This window comes from Harpia harpyja, chromosome 8 (genome assembly GCF_026419915.1).
Source record: "Harpia harpyja isolate bHarHar1 chromosome 8, bHarHar1 primary haplotype, whole genome shotgun sequence".
In the NCBI taxonomy this organism is placed as follows: domain Eukaryota; kingdom Metazoa; phylum Chordata; class Aves; order Accipitriformes; family Accipitridae; genus Harpia; species Harpia harpyja.
The window spans coordinates 53,124,969-53,148,258 of NC_068947.1; positions in this window are offsets into that span (position 1 = coordinate 53,124,969).

The following is a 23,290-nucleotide window of genomic DNA, read 5'->3' on the forward strand; positions in this document are numbered from 1 at the left end:
TGAGGTTGCTGTTGTAAAAGTTTGCTGTGTAAAACTATTGTAAAACATTGAGGTTGCTGTTGTAAAAGTTTGCTGTGTAAAAGTTTGCTGTGTAAAAGTTTGCTGTGTAAAACTATTGTAAAACATTGAGGTTGCTGTTGTAAAAGTTTGCTGTTGTAAAAGTTTGCTGTGTAAAAGTTTGCTGTGTAGAACTATTGTAAAACATTGAGGTTGCTGTTGTAAAAGTTTGCTGTGTAAAAGTTTGCTGTGTAGAACTATTGTAAAACATTGAGGTTGCTGTTGTAACAGTTTGCTGTGTAAAAGTTTGCTGTGTAAAAGTTTGCTGTGTAAAAGTTTGCTGTGTAAAAGTTTGCTGTGTAGAACTATTGTAAAACATTGAGGTTGCTGTTGTAAAAGTTTGCTGTGTAAAACTGTTGTAAAACATTGAGGTTGCTGGTGTAAAAGTTTGCTGTGTAAAAGTTTGCTGTGTAAAAGTTTGCTGTGTAAAAGTTTGCTGTGTAAAACTGTTGGAAAACATTGAGGTTGCTGGTGTAAAATTTTGCTGTGTAAAAGTTTGCTGTGTAAAAGTTTGCTGTGTAAAAGTTTGCTGTGTAAAAGTATTGTAAAACATTGAGGTTGCTGTTGTAAAAGTTTGCTGTGTAAAACTATTGTAAAACATTGAGGTTGCTGTTGTAAAAGTTTGCTGTGTAAAACTATTGTAAAACATTGAGGTTGCTGTTGTAAAAGTTTGCTGTGTAAAAGTTTGCTGTGTAAAAGTTTGCTGTGTAAAACTGCTGTAAAACATTGAGGTTGCTGTTGTAAAAGTTTGCTGTGTAAAACTATTGTAAAACATTGAGGTTGCTGTTGTAAAAGTTTGCTGTGTAAAACTATTGTAAAACATTGAGGTTGCTGTTGTAAAAGTTTGCTGTGTAAAACTATTGTAAAACATTGAGGTTGCTGTTGTAAAAGTTTGCTGTGTAGAAGTATTGTAAAACATTGAGGTTGCTGTTGTAACAGTTTGCTGTGTAAAAGTTTGCTGTGTAAAAGTTTGCTGTGTAGAACTATTGTAAAACATTGAGGTTGCTGGTGTAAAAGTTTGCTGTGTAAAAGTTTGCTGTGTAAAAGTTTGCTGTGTAGAACTATTGTAAAACATTGAGGTTGCTGGTGTAAAAGTTTGCTGTGTAAAAGTTTGCTGTGTAAAAGTTTGCTGTGTAGAACTATTGTAAAACATTGAGGTTGCTGGTGTAAAAGTTTGCTGTGTAAAACATTGAGGTTGCTGTTGTAAAATTTTGCTGTGTAAAAGTTTGCTGTGTAAAAGTTTGCTGTGTAAAACTATTGTAAAACATTGAGGTTGCTGTTGTAAAAGTTTGCTGTGTAAAACTGTTGTAAAACATTGAGGTTGCTGTTGTAAAAGTTTGCTGTGTAAAAGTTTGCTGTGTAAAAGTTTGCTGTGTAAAACTATTGTAAAACATTGAGGTTGCTGTTGTAAAAGTTTGCTGTGTAAAAGTTTGCTGTGTAAAAGTTTGCTGTGTAAAACTATTGTAAAACATTGAGGTTGCTGTTGTAAAAGTTTGCTGTGTAAAACTATTGTAAAACATTGAGGTTGCTGTTGTAAAAGTTTGCTGTGTAAAACTATTGTAAAACATTGAGGTTGCTGTTGTAAAAGTTTGCTGTGTAAAACTATTGTAAAACATTGAGGTTGCTGTTGTAAAAGTTTGCTGTGTAAAACTATTGTAAAACATTGAGGTTGCTGGTGTAAAAGTTTGCTGTGTAAAACTATTGTAAAACATTGAGGTTGCTGTTGTAAAAGTTTGCTGTGTAAAACTATTGTAAAACATTGAGGTTGCTGGTGTAAAAGTTTGCTGTGTAAAACTATTGTAAAACATTGAGGTTGCTGGTGTAAAAGTTTGCTGTGTAAAAGTTTGCTGTGTAAAAGTTTGCTGTGTAGAACTATTGTAAAACATTGAGGTTGCTGGTGTAAAAGTTTGCTGTGTAAAAGTTTGCTGTGTAAAAGTTTGCTGTGTAGAACTATTGTAAAACATTGAGGTTGCTGGTGTAAAAGTTTGCTGTGTAAAACATTGAGGTTGCTGTTGTAAAATTTTGCTGTGTAAAAGTTTGCTGTGTAAAAGTTTGCTGTGTAAAACTGTTGTAAAACATTGAGGTTGCTGGTGTAAAATTCTGCTGTGTAAAAGTTTGCTGTGTAAAAGTTTGCTGTGTAAAAGTTTGCTGTGTAAAACTATTGTAAAACATTGAGGTTGCTGTTGTAAAAGTTTGCTGTGTAAAACTGTTGTAAAACATTGAGGTTGCTGTTGTAAAAGTTTGCTGTGTAAAAGTTTGCTGTGTAAAAGTTTGCTGTGTAAAACTGTTGTAAAACATTGAGGTTGCTGTTGTAAAAGTTTGCTGTGTAAAACTGTTGTAAAACATTGAGGTTGCTGTTGTAAAAGTTTGCTGTGTAAAAGTTTGCTGTGTAAAACTGTTGTAAAACATTGAGGTTGCTGGTGTAAAATTCTGCTGTGTAAAAGTTTGCTGTGTAAAAGTTTGCTGTGTAAAAGTTTGCTGTGTTAAACTATTGTAAAACATTGAGGTTGCTGTTGTAAAAGTTTGCTGTGTAAAACTGTTGTAAAACATTGAGGTTGCTGTTGTAAAAGTTTGCTGTGTAAAACTGTTGTAAAACATTGAGGTTGCTGGTGTAAAAGTTTGCTGTGTAAAAGTTTGCTGTGTAAAAGTTTGCTGTGTAAAACTATTGTAAAACATTGAGGTTGCTGTTGTAAAAGTTTGCTGTGTAAAACTATTGTAAAACATTGAGGTTGCTGTTGTAAAAGTTTGCTGTGTAAAAGTTTGCTGTGTAAAAGTTTGCTGTGTTAAACTATTGTAAAACATTGAGGTTGCTGTTGTAAAAGTTTGCTGTGTAAAAGTTTGCTGTGTAAAAGTTTGCTGTGTAAAAGTTTGCTGTGTTAAACTATTGTAAAACATTGAGGTTGCTGTTGTAAAAGTTTGATGTGTAAAACTGCTGTAAAACATTGAGGTTGCTGGTGTAAAAGTTTGCTGTGTAAAAGTTTGCTGTGTAAAAGTATTGTAAAACATTGAGGTTGCAGTTGTAAAAGTTTGCTGTGTAAAAGTTTGCTGTGTAAAAGTTTGCTGTGTAAAAGTTTGCTGTGTAAAACTGTTGTAAAACATTGAGGTTGCTGTTGTAAAAGTTTGCTGTGTAAAAGTTTGCTGTGTAAAAGTTTGCTGTGTAAAAGTTTGCTGTGTAAAACTGTTGTAAAACATTGAGGTTGCTGTTGTAAAAGTTTGCTGTGTAAAAGTTTGCTGTGTAAAAGTTTGCTGTGTAAAAGTTTGCTGTGTAAAAGTTTGCTGTGTAAAAGTATTGTAAAACATTGAGGTTGCTGTTGTAAAAGTTTGCTGTGTAAAACTATTGTAAAACATTGAGGTTGCTGTTGTAAAAGTTTGCTGTGTAAAAGTTTGCTGTGTAAAAGTTTGCTGTGTAAAACTATTGTAAAACATTGAGGTTGCTGTTGTAAAAGTTTGCTGTTGTAAAAGTTTGCTGTGTAAAAGTTTGCTGTGTAGAACTATTGTAAAACATTGAGGTTGCTGTTGTAAAAGTTTGCTGTGTAAAAGTTTGCTGTGTAAAACTATTGTAAAACATTGAGGTTGCTGTTGTAAAAGTTTGCTGTGTAAAAGTTTGCTGTGTAAAAGTTTGCTGTGTAAAAGTTTGCTGTGTAAAAGTTTGCTGTGTAGAACTATTGTAAAACATTGAGGTTGCTGTTGTAAAAGTTTGCTGTGTAAAACTGTTGTAAAACATTGAGGTTGCTGGTGTAAAAGTTTGCTGTGTAAAAGTTTGCTGTGTAAAAGTTTGCTGTGTAAAAGTTTGCTGTGTAAAACTGTTGGAAAACATTGAGGTTGCTGGTGTAAAATTTTGCTGTGTAAAAGTTTGCTGTGTAAAAGTTTGCTGTGTAAAAGTTTGCTGTGTAAAAGTATTGTAAAACATTGAGGTTGCTGTTGTAAAAGTTTGCTGTGTAAAACTATTGTAAAACATTGAGGTTGCTGTTGTAAAAGTTTGCTGTGTAAAACTATTGTAAAACATTGAGGTTGCTGTTGTAAAAGTTTGCTGTGTAAAAGTTTGCTGTGTAAAAGTTTGCTGTGTAAAACTGCTGTAAAACATTGAGGTTGCTGTTGTAAAAGTTTGCTGTGTAAAACTATTGTAAAACATTGAGGTTGCTGTTGTAAAAGTTTGCTGTGTAAAACTATTGTAAAACATTGAGGTTGCTGTTGTAAAAGTTTGCTGTGTAAAACTATTGTAAAACATTGAGGTTGCTGTTGTAAAAGTTTGCTGTGTAGAAGTATTGTAAAACATTGAGGTTGCTGTTGTAACAGTTTGCTGTGTAAAAGTTTGCTGTGTAAAAGTTTGCTGTGTAGAACTATTGTAAAACATTGAGGTTGCTGGTGTAAAAGTTTGCTGTGTAAAAGTTTGCTGTGTAAAAGTTTGCTGTGTAGAACTATTGTAAAACATTGAGGTTGCTGGTGTAAAAGTTTGCTGTGTAAAAGTTTGCTGTGTAAAAGTTTGCTGTGTAGAACTATTGTAAAACATTGAGGTTGCTGGTGTAAAAGTTTGCTGTGTAAAACATTGAGGTTGCTGTTGTAAAATTTTGCTGTGTAAAAGTTTGCTGTGTAAAAGTTTGCTGTGTAAAACTGTTGTAAAACATTGAGGTTGCTGGTGTAAAATTCTGCTGTGTAAAAGTTTGCTGTGTAAAAGTTTGCTGTGTAAAACTATTGTAAAACATTGAGGTTGCTGTTGTAAAAGTTTGCTGTGTAAAACTGTTGTAAAACATTGAGGTTGCTGTTGTAAAAGTTTGCTGTGTAAAAGTTTGCTGTGTAAAAGTTTGCTGTGTAAAACTGTTGTAAAACATTGAGGTTGCTGTTGTAAAAGTTTGCTGTGTAAAACTGTTGTAAAACATTGAGGTTGCTGTTGTAAAAGTTTGCTGTGTAAAAGTTTGCTGTGTAAAACTGTTGTAAAACATTGAGGTTGCTGTTGTAACAGTTTGCTGTGTAAAAGTTTGCTGTGTAAAAGTTTGCTGTGTAAAAGTTTGCTGTGTAAAAGTTTGCTGTGTAGAACTATTGTAAAACATTGAGGTTGCTGTTGTAAAAGTTTGCTGTGTAAAACTGTTGTAAAACATTGAGGTTGCTGGTGTAAAAGTTTGCTGTGTAAAAGTTTGCTGTGTAAAAGTTTGCTGTGTAAAAGTTTGCTGTGTAAAACTGTTGGAAAACATTGAGGTTGCTGGTGTAAAATTTTGCTGTGTAAAAGTTTGCTGTGTAAAAGTTTGCTGTGTAAAAGTTTGCTGTGTAAAAGTATTGTAAAACATTGAGGTTGCTGTTGTAAAAGTTTGCTGTGTAAAACTATTGTAAAACATTGAGGTTGCTGTTGTAAAAGTTTGCTGTGTAAAACTATTGTAAAACATTGAGGTTGCTGTTGTAAAAGTTTGCTGTGTAAAAGTTTGCTGTGTAAAAGTTTGCTGTGTAAAACTGCTGTAAAACATTGAGGTTGCTGTTGTAAAAGTTTGCTGTGTAAAACTATTGTAAAACATTGAGGTTGCTGTTGTAAAAGTTTGCTGTGTAAAACTATTGTAAAACATTGAGGTTGCTGTTGTAAAAGTTTGCTGTGTAAAACTATTGTAAAACATTGAGGTTGCTGTTGTAAAAGTTTGCTGTGTAGAAGTATTGTAAAACATTGAGGTTGCTGTTGTAACAGTTTGCTGTGTAAAAGTTTGCTGTGTAAAAGTTTGCTGTGTAGAACTATTGTAAAACATTGAGGTTGCTGGTGTAAAAGTTTGCTGTGTAAAAGTTTGCTGTGTAAAAGTTTGCTGTGTAGAACTATTGTAAAACATTGAGGTTGCTGGTGTAAAAGTTTGCTGTGTAAAAGTTTGCTGTGTAAAAGTTTGCTGTGTAGAACTATTGTAAAACATTGAGGTTGCTGGTGTAAAAGTTTGCTGTGTAAAACATTGAGGTTGCTGTTGTAAAATTTTGCTGTGTAAAAGTTTGCTGTGTAAAAGTTTGCTGTGTAAAACTATTGTAAAACATTGAGGTTGCTGTTGTAAAAGTTTGCTGTGTAAAACTGTTGTAAAACATTGAGGTTGCTGTTGTAAAAGTTTGCTGTGTAAAAGTTTGCTGTGTAAAAGTTTGCTGTGTAAAACTATTGTAAAACATTGAGGTTGCTGTTGTAAAAGTTTGCTGTGTAAAAGTTTGCTGTGTAAAAGTTTGCTGTGTAAAACTATTGTAAAACATTGAGGTTGCTGTTGTAAAAGTTTGCTGTGTAAAACTATTGTAAAACATTGAGGTTGCTGTTGTAAAAGTTTGCTGTGTAAAACTATTGTAAAACATTGAGGTTGCTGTTGTAAAAGTTTGCTGTGTAAAACTATTGTAAAACATTGAGGTTGCTGTTGTAAAAGTTTGCTGTGTAAAACTATTGTAAAACATTGAGGTTGCTGGTGTAAAAGTTTGCTGTGTAAAACTATTGTAAAACATTGAGGTTGCTGTTGTAAAAGTTTGCTGTGTAAAACTATTGTAAAACATTGAGGTTGCTGGTGTAAAAGTTTGCTGTGTAAAACTATTGTAAAACATTGAGGTTGCTGGTGTAAAAGTTTGCTGTGTAAAAGTTTGCTGTGTAAAAGTTTGCTGTGTAGAACTATTGTAAAACATTGAGGTTGCTGGTGTAAAAGTTTGCTGTGTAAAAGTTTGCTGTGTAAAAGTTTGCTGTGTAGAACTATTGTAAAACATTGAGGTTGCTGGTGTAAAAGTTTGCTGTGTAAAACATTGAGGTTGCTGTTGTAAAATTTTGCTGTGTAAAAGTTTGCTGTGTAAAAGTTTGCTGTGTAAAACTGTTGTAAAACATTGAGGTTGCTGGTGTAAAATTCTGCTGTGTAAAAGTTTGCTGTGTAAAAGTTTGCTGTGTAAAAGTTTGCTGTGTAAAACTATTGTAAAACATTGAGGTTGCTGTTGTAAAAGTTTGCTGTGTAAAACTGTTGTAAAACATTGAGGTTGCTGTTGTAAAAGTTTGCTGTGTAAAAGTTTGCTGTGTAAAAGTTTGCTGTGTAAAACTGTTGTAAAACATTGAGGTTGCTGTTGTAAAAGTTTGCTGTGTAAAACTGTTGTAAAACATTGAGGTTGCTGTTGTAAAAGTTTGCTGTGTAAAAGTTTGCTGTGTAAAACTGTTGTAAAACATTGAGGTTGCTGGTGTAAAATTCTGCTGTGTAAAAGTTTGCTGTGTAAAAGTTTGCTGTGTAAAAGTTTGCTGTGTTAAACTATTGTAAAACATTGAGGTTGCTGTTGTAAAAGTTTGCTGTGTAAAACTGTTGTAAAACATTGAGGTTGCTGTTGTAAAAGTTTGCTGTGTAAAACTGTTGTAAAACATTGAGGTTGCTGGTGTAAAAGTTTGCTGTGTAAAAGTTTGCTGTGTAAAAGTTTGCTGTGTAAAACTATTGTAAAACATTGAGGTTGCTGTTGTAAAAGTTTGCTGTGTAAAACTATTGTAAAACATTGAGGTTGCTGTTGTAAAAGTTTGCTGTGTAAAAGTTTGCTGTGTAAAAGTTTGCTGTGTTAAACTATTGTAAAACATTGAGGTTGCTGTTGTAAAAGTTTGCTGTGTAAAAGTTTGCTGTGTAAAAGTTTGCTGTGTAAAAGTTTGCTGTGTTAAACTATTGTAAAACATTGAGGTTGCTGTTGTAAAAGTTTGATGTGTAAAACTGCTGTAAAACATTGAGGTTGCTGGTGTAAAAGTTTGCTGTGTAAAAGTTTGCTGTGTAAAAGTATTGTAAAACATTGAGGTTGCAGTTGTAAAAGTTTGCTGTGTAAAAGTTTGCTGTGTAAAAGTTTGCTGTGTAAAAGTTTGCTGTGTATAACTATTGTAAAACATTGAGGTTGCTGTTGTAAAAGTTTGCTGTGTAAAAGTTCGCTGTGTAAAAGTTTGCTGTGTAAAAGTTTGCTGTGTAAAAGTTTGCTGTGTAAAAGTATTGTAAAACATTGAGGTTGCTGTTGTAAAAGTTTGCTGTGTAAAACTATTGTAAAACATTGAGGTTGCTGTTGTAAAAGTTTGCTGTGTAAAAGTTTGCTGTGTAAAAGTTTGCTGTGTAAAACTATTGTAAAACATTGAGGTTGCTGTTGTAAAAGTTTGCTGTTGTAAAAGTTTGCTGTGTAAAAGTTTGCTGTGTAGAACTATTGTAAAACATTGAGGTTGCTGTTGTAAAAGTTTGCTGTGTAAAAGTTTGCTGTGTAGAACTATTGTAAAACATTGAGGTTGCTGTTGTAACAGTTTGCTGTGTAAAAGTTTGCTGTGTAAAAGTTTGCTGTGTAAAAGTTTGCTGTGTAAAAGTTTGCTGTGTAGAACTATTGTAAAACATTGAGGTTGCTGTTGTAAAAGTTTGCTGTGTAAAACTGTTGTAAAACATTGAGGTTGCTGGTGTAAAAGTTTGCTGTGTAAAAGTTTGCTGTGTAAAAGTTTGCTGTGTAAAAGTTTGCTGTGTAAAACTGTTGGAAAACATTGAGGTTGCTGGTGTAAAATTTTGCTGTGTAAAAGTTTGCTGTGTAAAAGTTTGCTGTGTAAAAGTTTGCTGTGTAAAAGTATTGTAAAACATTGAGGTTGCTGTTGTAAAAGTTTGCTGTGTAAAACTATTGTAAAACATTGAGGTTGCTGTTGTAAAAGTTTGCTGTGTAAAACTATTGTAAAACATTGAGGTTGCTGTTGTAAAAGTTTGCTGTGTAAAAGTTTGCTGTGTAAAAGTTTGCTGTGTAAAACTGCTGTAAAACATTGAGGTTGCTGTTGTAAAAGTTTGCTGTGTAAAACTATTGTAAAACATTGAGGTTGCTGTTGTAAAAGTTTGCTGTGTAAAACTATTGTAAAACATTGAGGTTGCTGTTGTAAAAGTTTGCTGTGTAAAACTATTGTAAAACATTGAGGTTGCTGTTGTAAAAGTTTGCTGTGTAGAAGTATTGTAAAACATTGAGGTTGCTGTTGTAACAGTTTGCTGTGTAAAAGTTTGCTGTGTAAAAGTTTGCTGTGTAGAACTATTGTAAAACATTGAGGTTGCTGGTGTAAAAGTTTGCTGTGTAAAAGTTTGCTGTGTAAAAGTTTGCTGTGTAGAACTATTGTAAAACATTGAGGTTGCTGGTGTAAAAGTTTGCTGTGTAAAAGTTTGCTGTGTAAAAGTTTGCTGTGTAGAACTATTGTAAAACATTGAGGTTGCTGGTGTAAAAGTTTGCTGTGTAAAACATTGAGGTTGCTGTTGTAAAATTTTGCTGTGTAAAAGTTTGCTGTGTAAAAGTTTGCTGTGTAAAACTGTTGTAAAACATTGAGGTTGCTGGTGTAAAATTCTGCTGTGTAAAAGTTTGCTGTGTAAAAGTTTGCTGTGTAAAACTATTGTAAAACATTGAGGTTGCTGTTGTAAAAGTTTGCTGTGTAAAACTGTTGTAAAACATTGAGGTTGCTGTTGTAAAAGTTTGCTGTGTAAAAGTTTGCTGTGTAAAAGTTTGCTGTGTAAAACTGTTGTAAAACATTGAGGTTGCTGTTGTAAAAGTTTGCTGTGTAAAACTGTTGTAAAACATTGAGGTTGCTGTTGTAAAAGTTTGCTGTGTAAAAGTTTGCTGTGTAGAACTATTGTAAAACATTGAGGTTGCTGTTGTAACAGTTTGCTGTGTAAAAGTTTGCTGTGTAAAAGTTTGCTGTGTAAAAGTTTGCTGTGTTAAACTATTGTAAAACATTGAGGTTGCTGTTGTAAAAGTTTGCTGTGTAAAACTGTTGTAAAACATTGAGGTTGCTGGTGTAAAAGTTTGCTGTGTAAAAGTTTGCTGTGTAAAAGTTTGCTGTGTAAAACTATTGTAAAACATTGAGGTTGCTGTTGTAAAAGTTTGCTGTGTAAAACTATTGTAAAACATTGAGGTTGCTGTTGTAAAAGTTTGCTGTGTAAAAGTTTGCTGTGTAAAAGTTTGCTGTGTAAAAGTTTGCTGTGTTAAACTATTGTAAAACATTGAGGTTGCTGTTGTAAAAGTTTGCTGTGTAAAAGTTTGCTGTGTAAAAGTTTGCTGTGTTAAACTATTGTAAAACATTGAGGTTGCTGTTGTAAAAGTTTGATGTGTAAAACTGCTGTAAAACATTGAGGTTGCTGGTGTAAAAGTTTGCTGTGTAAAAGTTTGCTGTGTAAAAGTATTGTAAAACATTGAGGTTGCAGTTGTAAAAGTTTGCTGTGTAAAAGTTTGCTGTGTAAAAGTTTGCTGTGTAAAACTTTGCTGTGTATAACTATTGTAAAACATTGAGGTTGCTGTTGTAAAAGTTTGCTGTGTAAAAGTTCGCTGTGTAAAAGTTCGCTGTGTAAAAGTTTGCTGTGTAAAAGTTTGCTGTGTAAAAGTTTGCTGTGTAAAAGTATTGTAAAACATTGAGGTTGCTGTTGTAAAAGTTTGCTGTGTAAAACTATTGTAAAACATTGAGGTTGCTGTTGTAAAAGTTTGCTGTTTAAAAGTTTGCTGTGTAAAAGTTTGCTGTGTAAAACTATTGTAAAACATTGAGGTTGCTGTTGTAAAAGTTTGCTGTTGTAAAAGTTTGCTGTGTAAAAGTTTGCTGTGTAGAACTATTGTAAAACATTGAGGTTGCTGTTGTAAAAGTTTGCTGTGTAAAAGTTTGCTGTGTAGAACTATTGTAAAACATTGAGGTTGCTGTTGTAACAGTTTGCTGTGTAAAAGTTTGCTGTGTAAAAGTTTGCTGTGTAAAAGTTTGCTGTGTAAAAGTTTGCTGTGTAGAACTATTGTAAAACATTGAGGTTGCTGTTGTAAAAGTTTGCTGTGTAAAACTGTTGTAAAACATTGAGGTTGCTGTTGTAAAAGTTTGCTGTGTAAAAGTTTGCTGTGTAAAAGTTTGCTGTGTAAAACTTGTAAAACATTGAGGTTGCTGGTGTAAAATTTTGCTGTGTAAAAGTTTGCTGTGTAAAAGTTTGCTGTGTAAAAGTTTGCTGTGTAAAACTATTGTAAAACATTGAGGTTGCTGTTGTAAAAGTTTGCTGTGTAAAACTATTGTAAAACATTGAGGTTGCTGTTGTAAAAGTTTGCTGTGTAAAAGTTTGCTGTGTAAAAGTTTGCTGTGTAAAAGTATTGTAAAACATTGAGGTTGCTGTTGTAAAAGTTTGCTGTGTAAAACTATTGTAAAACATTGAGGTTGCTGTTGTAAAAGTTTGCTGTGTAAAACTATTGTAAAACATTGAGGTTGCTGTTGTAAAAGTTTGCTGTGTAAAAGTTTGCTGTGTAAAAGTTTGCTGTGTAAAACTGCTGTAAAACATTGAGGTTGCTGTTGTAAAAGCTTGCTGTGTAAAACTATTGTAAAACATTGAGGTTGCTGTTGTAAAAGTTTGCTGTGTAAAACTATTGTAAAACATTGAGGTTGCTGTTGTAAAAGTTTGCTGTGTAAAACTATTGTAAAACATTGAGGTTGCTGTTGTAAAAGTTTGCTGTGTAGAACTATTGTAAAACATTGAGGTTGCTGTTGTAACAGTTTGCTGTGTAAAAGTTTGCTGTGTAAAAGTTTGCTGTGTAGAACTATTGTAAAACATTGAGGTTGCTGGTGTAAAAGTTTGCTGTGTAAAAGTTTGCTGTGTAAAAGTTTGCTGTGTATAACTGTTGTAAAACATTGAGGTTGCTGGTGTAAAAGTTTGCTGTGTAAAAGTTTGCTGTGTAAAAGTTTGCTGTGTAGAACTATTGTAAAACATTGAGGTTGCTGGTGTAAAAGTTTGCTGTGTAAAACATTGAGGTTGCTGTTGTAAAATTTTGCTGTGTAAAAGTTTGCTGTGTAAAAGTTTGCTGTGTAAAACTGTTGTAAAACATTGAGGTTGCTGGTGTAAAATTCTGCTGTGTAAAAGTTTGCTGTGTAAAAGTTTGCTGTGTAAAACTATTGTAAAACATTGAGGTTGCTGTTGTAAAAGTTTGCTGTGTAAAACTGTTGTAAAACATTGAGGTTGCTGTTGTAAAAGTTTGCTGTGTAAAAGTTTGCTGTGTAAAAGTTTGCTGTGTAAAACTGTTGTAAAACATTGAGGTTGCTGTTGTAAAAGTTTGCTGTGTAAAAGTTTGCTGTGTAAAACTGTTGTAAAACATTGAGGTTGCTGTTGTAAAAGTTTGCTGTGTAAAAGTTTGCTGTGTAAAAGTTTGCTGTGTTAAACTATTGTAAAACATTGAGGTTGCTGTTGTAAAAGTTTGCTGTGTAAAACTGTTGTAAAACATTGAGGTTGCTGGTGTAAAAGTTTGCTGTGTAAAAGTTTGCTGTGTAAAAGTTTGCTGTGTAAAACTATTGTAAAACATTGAGGTTGCTGTTGTAAAAGTTTGCTGTGTAAAACTATTGTAAAACATTGAGGTTGCTGTTGTAAAAGTTTGCTGTGTAAAAGTTTGCTGTGTAAAAGTTTGCTGTGTAAAAGTTTGCTGTGTTAAACTATTGTAAAACATTGAGGTTGCTGTTGTAAAAGTTTGCTGTGTAAAAGTTTGCTGTGTAAAAGTTTGCTGTGTTAAACTATTGTAAAACATTGAGGTTGCTGTTGTAAAAGTTTGATGTGTAAAACTGCTGTAAAACATTGAGGTTGCTGGTGTAAAAGTTTGCTGTGTAAAAGTTTGCTGTGTAAAAGTATTGTAAAACATTGAGGTTGCAGTTGTAAAAGTTTGCTGTGTAAAAGTTTGCTGTGTAAAAGTTTGCTGTGTAAAACTTTGCTGTGTATAACTATTGTAAAACATTGAGGTTGCTGTTGTAAAAGTTTGCTGTGTAAAAGTTCGCTGTGTAAAAGTTCGCTGTGTAAAAGTTTGCTGTGTAAAAGTTTGCTGTGTAAAAGTTTGCTGTGTAAAAGTATTGTAAAACATTGAGGTTGCTGGTGTAAAAGTTTGCTGTGTAAAAGTTTGCTGTGTAAAAGTTTGCTGTGTAGAACTATTGTAAAACATTGAGGTTGCTGGTGTAAAAGTTTGCTGTGTAAAAGTTTGCTGTGTAAAAGTTTGCTGTGTAGAACTATTGTAAAACATTGAGGTTGCTGGTGTAAAAGTTTGCTGTGTAAAACATTGAGGTTGCTGTTGTAAAATTTTGCTGTGTAAAAGTTTGCTGTGTAAAAGTTTGCTGTGTAAAACTGTTGTAAAACATTGAGGTTGCTGGTGTAAAATTCTGCTGTGTAAAAGTTTGCTGTGTAAAAGTTTGCTGTGTAAAACTATTGTAAAACATTGAGGTTGCTGTTGTAAAAGTTTGCTGTGTAAAACTGTTGTAAAACATTGAGGTTGCTGTTGTAAAAGTTTGCTGTGTAAAAGTTTGCTGTGTAAAAGTTTGCTGTGTAAAACTGTTGTAAAACATTGAGGTTGCTGTTGTAAAAGTTTGCTGTGTAAAACTGTTGTAAAACATTGAGGTTGCTGTTGTAAAAGTTTGCTGTGTAAAAGTTTGCTGTGTAAAACTGTTGTAAAACATTGAGGTTGCTGTTGTAAAAGTTTGCTGTGTAAAAGTTTGCTGTGTAAAAGTTTGCTGTGTAAAAGTTTGCTGTGTTAAACTATTGTAAAACATTGAGGTTGCTGTTGTAAAAGTTTGCTGTGTAAAACTGTTGTAAAACATTGAGGTTGCTGGTGTAAAAGTTTGCTGTGTAAAAGTTTGCTGTGTAAAAGTTTGCTGTGTAAAACTATTGTAAAACATTGAGGTTGCTGTTGTAAAAGTTTGCTGTGTAAAACTATTGTAAAACATTGAGGTTGCTGTTGTAAAAGTTTGCTGTGTAAAAGTTTGCTGTGTAAAAGTTTGCTGTGTAAAAGTTTGCTGTGTTAAACTATTGTAAAACATTGAGGTTGCTGTTGTAAAAGTTTGCTGTGTAAAAGTTTGCTGTGTAAAAGTTTGCTGTGTTAAACTATTGTAAAACATTGAGGTTGCTGTTGTAAAAGTTTGATGTGTAAAACTGCTGTAAAACATTGAGGTTGCTGGTGTAAAAGTTTGCTGTGTAAAAGTTTGCTGTGTAAAAGTATTGTAAAACATTGAGGTTGCAGTTGTAAAAGTTTGCTGTGTAAAAGTTTGCTGTGTAAAAGTTTGCTGTGTAAAACTTTGCTGTGTATAACTATTGTAAAACATTGAGGTTGCTGTTGTAAAAGTTTGCTGTGTAAAAGTTCGCTGTGTAAAAGTTCGCTGTGTAAAAGTTTGCTGTGTAAAAGTTTGCTGTGTAAAAGTTTGCTGTGTAAAAGTATTGTAAAACATTGAGGTTGCTGTTGTAAAAGTTTGCTGTGTAAAACTATTGTAAAACATTGAGGTTGCTGTTGTAAAAGTTTGCTGTGTAAAACTATTGTAAAACATTGAGGTTGCTGTTGTAAAAGTTTGCTGTGTAAAACTATTGTAAAACATTGAGGTTGCTGTTGTAAAAGTTTGCTGTGTAAAAGTTTGCTGTGTAAAAGTTTGCTGTGTAAAACTGCTGTAAAACATTGAGGTTGCTGTTGTAAAAGCTTGCTGTGTAAAACTATTGTAAAACATTGAGGTTGCTGTTGTAAAAGTTTGCTGTGTAAAACTATTGTAAAACATTGAGGTTGCTGTTGTAAAAGTTTGCTGTGTAAAACTATTGTAAAACATTGAGGTTGCTGTTGTAAAAGTTTGCTGTGTAGAACTATTGTAAAACATTGAGGTTGCTGTTGTAACAGTTTGCTGTGTAAAAGTTTGCTGTGTAAAAGTTTGCTGTGTAGAACTATTGTAAAACATTGAGGTTGCTGGTGTAAAAGTTTGCTGTGTAAAAGTTTGCTGTGTAAAAGTTTGCTGTGTATAACTGTTGTAAAACATTGAGGTTGCTGGTGTAAAAGTTTGCTGTGTAAAAGTTTGCTGTGTAAAAGTTTGCTGTGTAGAACTATTGTAAAACATTGAGGTTGCTGGTGTAAAAGTTTGCTGTGTAAAACATTGAGGTTGCTGTTGTAAAATTTTGCTGTGTAAAAGTTTGCTGTGTAAAAGTTTGCTGTGTAAAACTGTTGTAAAACATTGAGGTTGCTGGTGTAAAATTCTGCTGTGTAAAAGTTTGCTGTGTAAAAGTTTGCTGTGTAAAACTATTGTAAAACATTGAGGTTGCTGTTGTAAAAGTTTGCTGTGTAAAACTGTTGTAAAACATTGAGGTTGCTGTTGTAAAAGTTTGCTGTGTAAAAGTTTGCTGTGTAAAAGTTTGCTGTGTAAAACTGTTGTAAAACATTGAGGTTGCTGTTGTAAAAGTTTGCTGTGTAAAAGTTTGCTGTGTAAAACTGTTGTAAAACATTGAGGTTGCTGTTGTAAAAGTTTGCTGTGTAAAAGTTTGCTGTGTAAAAGTTTGCTGTGTTAAACTATTGTAAAACATTGAGGTTGCTGTTGTAAAAGTTTGCTGTGTAAAACTGTTGTAAAACATTGAGGTTGCTGGTGTAAAAGTTTGCTGTGTAAAAGTTTGCTGTGTAAAAGTTTGCTGTGTAAAACTATTGTAAAACATTGAGGTTGCTGTTGTAAAAGTTTGCTGTGTAAAACTATTGTAAAACATTGAGGTTGCTGTTGTAAAAGTTTGCTGTGTAAAAGTTTGCTGTGTAAAAGTTTGCTGTGTAAAAGTTTGCTGTGTTAAACTATTGTAAAACATTGAGGTTGCTGTTGTAAAAGTTTGCTGTGTAAAAGTTTGCTGTGTAAAAGTTTGCTGTGTTAAACTATTGTAAAACATTGAGGTTGCTGTTGTAAAAGTTTGATGTGTAAAACTGCTGTAAAACATTGAGGTTGCTGGTGTAAAAGTTTGCTGTGTAAAAGTTTGCTGTGTAAAAGTATTGTAAAACATTGAGGTTGCAGTTGTAAAAGTTTGCTGTGTAAAAGTTTGCTGTGTAAAAGTTTGCTGTGTAAAACTTTGCTGTGTATAACTATTGTAAAACATTGAGGTTGCTGTTGTAAAAGTTTGCTGTGTAAAAGTTCGCTGTGTAAAAGTTCGCTGTGTAAAAGTTTGCTGTGTAAAAGTTTGCTGTGTAAAAGTTTGCTGTGTAAAAGTATTGTAAAACATTGAGGTTGCTGGTGTAAAAGTTTGCTGTGTAAAAGTTTGCTGTGTAAAAGTTTGCTGTGTAGAACTATTGTAAAACATTGAGGTTGCTGGTGTAAAAGTTTGCTGTGTAAAAGTTTGCTGTGTAAAAGTTTGCTGTGTAGAACTATTGTAAAACATTGAGGTTGCTGGTGTAAAAGTTTGCTGTGTAAAACATTGAGGTTGCTGTTGTAAAATTTTGCTGTGTAAAAGTTTGCTGTGTAAAAGTTTGCTGTGTAAAACTGTTGTAAAACATTGAGGTTGCTGGTGTAAAATTCTGCTGTGTAAAAGTTTGCTGTGTAAAAGTTTGCTGTGTAAAACTATTGTAAAACATTGAGGTTGCTGTTGTAAAAGTTTGCTGTGTAAAACTGTTGTAAAACATTGAGGTTGCTGTTGTAAAAGTTTGCTGTGTAAAAGTTTGCTGTGTAAAAGTTTGCTGTGTAAAACTGTTGTAAAACATTGAGGTTGCTGTTGTAAAAGTTTGCTGTGTAAAACTGTTGTAAAACATTGAGGTTGCTGTTGTAAAAGTTTGCTGTGTAAAAGTTTGCTGTGTAAAACTGTTGTAAAACATTGAGGTTGCTGTTGTAAAAGTTTGCTGTGTAAAAGTTTGCTGTGTAAAAGTTTGCTGTGTAAAAGTTTGCTGTGTTAAACTATTGTAAAACATTGAGGTTGCTGTTGTAAAAGTTTGCTGTGTAAAACTGTTGTAAAACATTGAGGTTGCTGGTGTAAAAGTTTGCTGTGTAAAAGTTTGCTGTGTAAAAGTTTGCTGTGTAAAACTATTGTAAAACATTGAGGTTGCTGTTGTAAAAGTTTGCTGTGTAAAACTATTGTAAAACATTGAGGTTGCTGTTGTAAAAGTTTGCTGTGTAAAAGTTTGCTGTGTAAAAGTTTGCTGTGTAAAAGTTTGCTGTGTTAAACTATTGTAAAACATTGAGGTTGCTGTTGTAAAAGTTTGCTGTGTAAAAGTTTGCTGTGTAAAAGTTTGCTGTGTTAAACTATTGTAAAACATTGAGGTTGCTGTTGTAAAAGTTTGATGTGTAAAACTGCTGTAAAACATTGAGGTTGCTGGTGTAAAAGTTTGCTGTGTAAAAGTTTGCTGTGTAAAAGTATTGTAAAACATTGAGGTTGCAGTTGTAAAAGTTTGCTGTGTAAAAGTTTGCTGTGTAAAAGTTTGCTGTGTAAAACTTTGCTGTGTATAACTATTGTAAAACATTGAGGTTGCTGTTGTAAAAGTTTGCTGTGTAAAAGTTCGCTGTGTAAAAGTTCGCTGTGTAAAAGTTTGCTGTGTAAAAGTTTGCTGTGTAAAAGTTTGCTGTGTAAAAGTATTGTAAAACATTGAGGTTGCTGTTGTAAAAGTTTGCTGTGTAAAACTATTGTAAAACATTGAGGTTGCTGTTGTAAAAGTTTGCTGTTTAAAAGTTTGCTGTGTAAAAGTTTGCTGTGTAAAACTATTGTAAAACATTGAGGTTGCTGTTGTAAAAGTTTGCTGTTGTAAAAGTTTGCTGTGTAAAAGTTTGCTGTGTAGAACTATTGTAAAACATTGAGGTTGCTGTTGTAAAAGTTTGCTGTGTAAAAGTTTGCTGTGTAGAACTATTGTAAAACATTGAGGTTGCTGTTGTAACAGTTTGCTGTGTAAAAGTTTGCTGTGTAAAAGTTTGCTGTGTAAAAGTTTGCTGTGTAGAACTATTGTAAAACATTGAGGTTGCTGTTGTAAAAGTTTGCTGTGTAAAACTGTTGTAAAACATTGAGGTTGCTGTTGTAAAAGTTTGCTGTGTAAAAGTTTGCTGTGTAAAAGTTTGCTGTGTAAAAGTTTGCTGTGTAAAACTGTTGTAAAACATTGAGGTTGCTGGTGTAAAATTTTGCTGTGTAAAAGTTTGCTGTGTAAAAGTTTGCTGTGTAAAAGTTTGCTGTGTAAAACTATTGTAAAACATTGAGGTTGCTGTTGTAAAAGTTTGCTGTGTAAAACTATTGTAAAACATTGAGGTTGCTGTTGTAAAAGTTTGCTGTGTAAAAGTTTGCTGTGTAAAAGTTTGCTGTGTAAAAGTATTGTAAAACATTGAGGTTGCTGTTGTAAAAGTTTGCTGTGTAAAACTATTGTAAAACATTGAGGTTGCTGTTGTAAAAGTTTGCTGTGTAAAACTATTGTAAAACATTGAGGTTGCTGTTGTAAAAGTTTGCTGTGTAAAAGTTTGCTGTGTAAAAGTTTGCTGTGTAAAACTGCTGTAAAACATTGAGGTTGCTGTTGTAAAAGTTTGCTGTGTAAAACTATTGTAAAACATTGAGGTTGCTGTTGTAAAAGTTTGCTGTGTAAAAGTTTGCTGTGTAAAAGTTTGCTGTGTAAAACTGTTGTAAAACATTGAGGTTGCTGTTGTAAAAGTTTGCTGTGTAAAACTGTTGTAAAACATTGAGGTTGCTGTTGTAAAAGTTTGCTGTGTAAAAGTTTGCTGTGTAAAACTGTTGTAAAACATTGAGGTTGCTGTTGTAACAGTTTGCTGTGTAAAAGTTTGCTGTGTAAAAGTTTGCTGTGTAAAAGTTTGCTGTGTAAAAGTTTGCTGTGTAGAACTATTGTAAAACATTGAGGTTGCTGTTGTAAAAGTTTGCTGTGTAAAACTGTTGTAAAACATTGAGGTTGCTGGTGTAAAAGTTTGCTGTGTAAAAGTTTGCTGTGTAAAAGTTTGCTGTGTAAAAGTTTGCTGTGTAAAACTGTTGGAAAACATTGAGGTTGCTGGTGTAAAATTTTGCTGTGTAAAAGTTTGCTGTGTAAAAGTTTGCTGTGTAAAAGTTTGCTGTGTAAAAGTATTGTAAAACATTGAGGTTGCTGTTGTAAAAGTTTGCTGTGTAAAACTATTGTAAAACATTGAGGTTGCTGTTGTAAAAGTTTGCTGTGTAAAACTATTGTAAAACATTGAGGTTGCTGTTGTAAAAGTTTGCTGTGTAAAAGTTTGCTGTGTAAAAGTTTGCTGTGTAAAACTGCTGTAAAACATTGAGGTTGCTGTTGTAAAAGTTTGCTGTGTAAAACTATTGTAAAACATTGAGGTTGCTGTTGTAAAAGTTTGCTGTGTAAAACTATTGTAAAACATTGAGGTTGCTGTTGTAAAAGTTTGCTGTGTAAAACTATTGTAAAACATTGAGGTTGCTGTTGTAAAAGTTTGCTGTGTAGAAGTATTGTAAAACATTGAGGTTGCTGTTGTAACAGTTTGCTGTGTAAAAGTTTGCTGTGTAAAAGTTTGCTGTGTAGAACTATTGTAAAACATTGAGGTTGCTGGTGTAAAAGTTTGCTGTGTAAAAGTTTGCTGTGTAAAAGTTTGCTGTGTAGAACTATTGTAAAACATTGAGGTTGCTGGTGTAAAAGTTTGCTGTGTAAAAGTTTGCTGTGTAAAAGTTTGCTGTGTAGAACTATTGTAAAACATTGAGGTTGCTGGTGTAAAAGTTTGCTGTGTAAAACATTGAGGTTGCTGTTGTAAAATTTTGCTGTGTAAAAGTTTGCTGTGTAAAAGTTTGCTGTGTAAAACTATTGTAAAACATTGAGGTTGCTGTTGTAAAAGTTTGCTGTGTAAAACTGTTGTAAAACATTGAGGTTGCTGTTGTAAAAGTTTGCTGTGTAAAAGTTTGCTGTGTAAAAGTTTGCTGTGTAAAACTATTGTAAAACATTGAGGTTGCTGTTGTAAAAGTTTGCTGTGTAAAAGTTTGCTGTGTAAAAGTTTGCTGTGTAAAACTATTGTAAAACATTGAGGTTGCTGTTGTAAAAGTTTGCTGTGTAAAACTATTGTAAAACATTGAGGTTGCTGTTGTAAAAGTTTGCTGTGTAAAACTATTGTAAAACATTGAGGTTGCTGTTGTAAAAGTTTGCTGTGTAAAACTATTGTAAAACATTGAGGTTGCTGTTGTAAAAGTTTGCTGTGTAAAACTATTGTAAAACATTGAGGTTGCTGGTGTAAAAGTTTGCTGTGTAAAACTATTGTAAAACATTGAGGTTGCTGTTGTAAAAGTTTGCTGTGTAAAACTATTGTAAAACATTGAGGTTGCTGGTGTAAAAGTTTGCTGTGTAAAACTATTGTAAAACATTGAGGTTGCTGGTGTAAAAGTTTGCTGTGTAAAAGTTTGCTGTGTAAAAGTTTGCTGTGTAGAACTATTGTAAAACATTGAGGTTGCTGGTGTAAAAGTTTGCTGTGTAAAAGTTTGCTGTGTAAAAGTTTGCTGTGTAGAACTATTGTAAAACATTGAGGTTGCTGGTGTAAAAGTTTGCTGTGTAAAACATTGAGGTTGCTGTTGTAAAATTTTGCTGTGTAAAAGTTTGCTGTGTAAAAGTTTGCTGTGTAAAACTGTTGTAAAACATTGAGGTTGCTGGTGTAAAATTCTGCTGTGTAAAAGTTTGCTGTGTAAAAGTTTGCTGTGTAAAAGTTTGCTGTGTAAAACTATTGTAAAACATTGAGGTTGCTGTTGTAAAAGTTTGCTGTGTAAAACTGTTGTAAAACATTGAGGTTGCTGTTGTAAAAGTTTGCTGTGTAAAAGTTTGCTGTGTAAAAGTTTGCTGTGTAAAACTGTTGTAAAACATTGAGGTTGCTGTTGTAAAAGTTTGCTGTGTAAAACTGTTGTAAAACATTGAGGTTGCTGTTGTAAAAGTTTGCTGTGTAAAAGTTTGCTGTGTAAAACTGTTGTAAAACATTGAGGTTGCTGGTGTAAAATTCTGCTGTGTAAAAGTTTGCTGTGTAAAAGTTTGCTGTGTAAAAGTTTGCTGTGTTAAACTATTGTAAAACATTGAGGTTGCTGTTGTAAAAGTTTGCTGTGTAAAACTGTTGTAAAACATTGAGGTTGCTGTTGTAAAAGTTTGCTGTGTAAAACTGTTGTAAAACATTGAGGTTGCTGGTGTAAAAGTTTGCTGTGTAAAAGTTTGCTGTGTAAAAGTTTGCTGTGTAAAACTATTGTAAAACATTGAGGTTGCTGTTGTAAAAGTTTGCTGTGTAAAACTATTGTAAAACATTGAGGTTGCTGTTGTAAAAGTTTGCTGTGTAAAAGTTTGCTGTGTAAAAGTTTGCTGTGTTAAACTATTGTAAAACATTGAGGTTGCTGTTGTAAAAGTTTGCTGTGTAAAAGTTTGCTGTGTAAAAGTTTGCTGTGTAAAAGTTTGCTGTGTTAAACTATTGTAAAACATTGAGGTTGCTGTTGTAAAAGTTTGATGTGTAAAACTGCTGTAAAACATTGAGGTTGCTGGTGTAAAAGTTTGCTGTGTAAAAGTTTGCTGTGTAAAAGTATTGTAAAACATTGAGGTTGCAGTTGTAAAAGTTTGCTGTGTAAAAGTTTGCTGTGTAAAAGTTTGCTGTGTAAAAGTTTGCTGTGTATAACTATTGTAAAACATTGAGGTTGCTGTTGTAAAAGTTTGCTGTGTAAAAGTTCGCTGTGTAAAAGTTTGCTGTGTAAAAGTTTGCTGTGTAAAAGTTTGCTGTGTAAAAGTATTGTAAAACATTGAGGTTGCTGTTGTAAAAGTTTGCTGTGTAAAACTATTGTAAAACATTGAGGTTGCTGTTGTAAAAGTTTGCTGTGTAAAAGTTTGCTGTGTAAAAGTTTGCTGTGTAAAACTATTGTAAAACATTGAGGTTGCTGTTGTAAAAGTTTGCTGTTGTAAAAGTTTGCTGTGTAAAAGTTTGCTGTGTAGAACTATTGTAAAACATTGAGGTTGCTGTTGTAAAAGTTTGCTGTGTAAAAGTTTGCTGTGTAGAACTATTGTAAAACATTGAGGTTGCTGTTGTAACAGTTTGCTGTGTAAAAGTTTGCTGTGTAAAAGTTTGCTGTGTAAAAGTTTGCTGTGTAAAAGTTTGCTGTGTAGAACTATTGTAAAACATTGAGGTTGCTGTTGTAAAAGTTTGCTGTGTAAAACTGTTGTAAAACATTGAGGTTGCTGGTGTAAAAGTTTGCTGTGTAAAAGTTTGCTGTGTAAAAGTTTGCTGTGTAAAAGTTTGCTGTGTAAAACTGTTGGAAAACATTGAGGTTGCTGGTGTAAAATTTTGCTGTGTAAAAGTTTGCTGTGTAAAAGTTTGCTGTGTAAAAGTTTGCTGTGTAAAAGTATTGTAAAACATTGAGGTTGCTGTTGTAAAAGTTTGCTGTGTAAAACTATTGTAAAACATTGAGGTTGCTGTTGTAAAAGTTTGCTGTGTAAAACTATTGTAAAACATTGAGGTTGCTGTTGTAAAAGTTTGCTGTGTAAAAGTTTGCTGTGTAAAAGTTTGCTGTGTAAAACTGCTGTAAAACATTGAGGTTGCTGTTGTAAAAGTTTGCTGTGTAAAACTATTGTAAAACATTGAGGTTGCTGTTGTAAAAGTTTGCTGTGTAAAACTATTGTAAAACATTGAGGTTGCTGTTGTAAAAGTTTGCTGTGTAAAACTATTGTAAAACATTGAGGTTGCTGTTGTAAAAGTTTGCTGTGTAGAAGTATTGTAAAACATTGAGGTTGCTGTTGTAACAGTTTGCTGTGTAAAAGTTTGCTGTGTAAAAGTTTGCTGTGTAGAACTATTGTAAAACATTGAGGTTGCTGGTGTAAAAGTTTGCTGTGTAAAAGTTTGCTGTGTAAAAGTTTGCTGTGTAGAACTATTGTAAAACATTGAGGTTGCTGGTGTAAAAGTTTGCTGTGTAAAAGTTTGCTGTGTAAAAGTTTGCTGTGTAGAACTATTGTAAAACATTGAGGTTGCTGGTGTAAAAGTTTGCTGTGTAAAACATTGAGGTTGCTGTTGTAAAATTTTGCTGTGTAAAAGTTTGCTGTGTAAAAGTTTGCTGTGTAAAACTGTTGTAAAACATTGAGGTTGCTGGTGTAAAATTCTGCTGTGTAAAAGTTTGCTGTGTAAAAGTTTGCTGTGTAAAACTATTGTAAAACATTGAGGTTGCTGTTGTAAAAGTTTGCTGTGTAAAACTGTTGTAAAACATTGAGGTTGCTGTTGTAAAAGTTTGCTGTGTAAAAGTTTGCTGTGTAAAAGTTTGCTGTGTAAAACTGTTGTAAAACATTGAGGTTGCTGTTGTAAAAGTTTGCTGTGTAAAACTGTTGTAAAACATTGAGGTTGCTGTTGTAAAAGTTTGCTGTGTAAAAGTTTGCTGTGTAGAACTATTGTAAAACATTGAGGTTGCTGTTGTAACAGTTTGCTGTGTAAAAGTTTGCTGTGTAAAAGTTTGCTGTGTAAAAGTTTGCTGTGTTAAACTATTGTAAAACATTGAGGTTGCTGTTGTAAAAGTTTGCTGTGTAAAACTGTTGTAAAACATTGAGGTTGCTGGTGTAAAAGTTTGCTGTGTAAAAGTTTGCTGTGTAAAAG